The following is a 2500-nucleotide window of genomic DNA, read 5'->3' as shown; positions in this document are numbered from 1 at the left end:
CATGGCACGCTGCCTCGCGCCCACCATGGCACGCTGCCTCGCCATCGCTGCCCACCATGGCGCCTGCCCGCACATCGCTGCCCACCATGGCGCACTGCCCGCACTCGCTGCCCACCATGGCCCACTGCCCCGCACATAGCTGCCCACCATGCCCACTTCCCCGCACAAGGCTGCCCACCATGGCGCCCTGCCCCCACATCGCTGCCCACCATGGCCCACTGCCCCGCACATCGCTGCCCACCATGGCACTCTGCCCCGCACATCGGTGCCCACCATGGCACACTGCCTCGCACATCGCTGCCCACCATGGCGCACTGCCCCGCACATCGCTGCCCACCATGGCACACTGCCTAGCACAAGGCTGCCCACCATGGCACTTGCCTCGCACATCGGTGCCCACCATGGCACTTGCCTAGCACAAGGCTGCCCACCATGGCTGTTGCCTCGCACAAGGTTGCCCAACATGGCTGCCTGCCTCCGCATGGTCGACACTGCGATCACACAATTTGCAATGCCTCGTATGCAAATGAGGTTATGATGCACAATTTGAGCCTTTGGGCTGGCTCATGATGCACACATGTGCGTCTTTGGCGTGGCCATGCCCGCTACGTATCTGGATCCTATATTCCCTTCGTGCAAAACATCCCATTGGTTTGGAAATTGCTTTTAATCATTTACTTGATGGGCCGGTGTGTATATTTGTAAATTTTAGGGACTTGAAAATTGCATTATTAATATCGATGAATTCTTTATGCTCGTTTCAATAAATAATTATAAAAAATAGTAAACGAAATTGAAGTGACCCAATCTCTTGGCAAGACATTCTATGCATTTATCTAAGCCATCTGAAGTTGGTTTTGTGAAAAAATTCAACAAAATGGATTTTTCACTGCTCTTTTTGATATTTTATACATGAAATTTAATAAACAAATAAATATAAATGATAAATTAATGATATATTTTTTTTTAAATGTTCCTTTCAATTTTCACTAATTTCCTACCAATTTTCATAACCATGTGATGTTTATAGCTCAACAAATAGACCAATATGACTTATCGATGAATTTTTTATGATCTTCTACAAAAAATATTATAAAAAATAGTAAACAAAGTTGAAGTGATCCAATCTCTTGCCAAGACATTCTATGCATTTAGCTAAGCCTTTTGAAATTGATTTTGTACAAAAATTCAACACGATGGATTTTTCACGATATTTTGAATTTATTGATTTTTTAATACTAAAAAATTAATAAAAAAATATATATAAATGAGAAATTAATGAAATTTTTTTTAAAATGTTCCTTTGAATTTTCTCTAATTTCCTACCAATTTTCATAACCATATGATGTTTGTAGCTCAAGAAATAGCCCAGTATGACTTTTCGGGGGTCATGTCTCCTTCCGGAAAAGTGCAAAAAGCTAAAGAGCTACCTTGAGGGAGGGGGTGGCTACCTTGGTTGGGTGGCACAGATGGGCACCCAAGCGCTGCACACGGTGCATGCGTGTGGGCAATGTGCGTGCATAATAAGACCATTACACACGAGAAAACCGTCCGAAGGCACGTTGGTCCCATCTTGTGCACCTCTTGTGCGGTAGAGTAGCCACCCATGGCGGCCATGTGTGCTATGGTGCAGCCACGTGGTGCAGCCTTATGTGCTGTGGTGCAGTTATGTTGGGCATCGTTGTGTGCTGTGGTGTAGCCATGTTGTGCAGCCCTATGCGCTGTGGTTTAGCTATGTTGGGCATCGTTGTGCACTGTGATGCGGCCACGCGGAGCAGATGTGCGCTGTGGTGCAGCCACCTTAGGCAAATATGTGCGGTGTGGTGCAGGCACGCTAGCCTGGTGTGCGCTGTGGTGCAGCCGCATGAGCAACTTTGTGCGCTGTGGTGCAGCCACGCCTAGCGAGCGTCGCTGTGGGGCAGCCACGTTAGCAACTTTGTGCGCTGTGGTGCAGCGCGCTTAGCAGACGTCTCGTGTGGGGCAGCCACGTTAGGCAACTTTGTGCGTGTGGTGCAGCCGCGCTTAGCGGACGTCTGCGTGGGGCAGCCTCGTTAGCCAAATTTGTGCGTGTGGTGCAGCCACGCCTACGGATGTGCTGTTGTGGTACAGCCACGTGAGGCAAATATGTGCGCTGTGGTGCAGCCGCGTTATGCAACTTTGTGCGCTGTGGTGCAGCCATGTTAGCCAAATTTGTGCGTTGTGGTGCAGCCACGTTAGGCTGATGTGCACTGTGGTGCAGCCGTGTTAGAGGCAACTTTGTGCGCTGTGGTGCGATCACGTAAGCCAAATTTGTGCGTGTGGTGCAGCCACGTTGGGCATCCTTGAGGGGCAGCCTTGTGCACTCGCATATGGTGGTCCCCGCCCGCCCCCCCCCCCCCCCCTCCCCCCTCCCCCCAATGTTCGTCTCCCAGATGATTTGTTGCTACCTTGGTTGATTGTCGGCCCAGGGTGAGGTGATGGCCTAGGTGGGGGCTTGGACCTATTTGTGTCCTTGGCTCGT

This window comes from Telopea speciosissima, chromosome 6, assembly GCF_018873765.1.
Source record: "Telopea speciosissima isolate NSW1024214 ecotype Mountain lineage chromosome 6, Tspe_v1, whole genome shotgun sequence".
NCBI classification, from domain to species: domain Eukaryota; kingdom Viridiplantae; phylum Streptophyta; class Magnoliopsida; order Proteales; family Proteaceae; genus Telopea; species Telopea speciosissima.
This window is presented reverse-complemented; position numbering follows the sequence as displayed.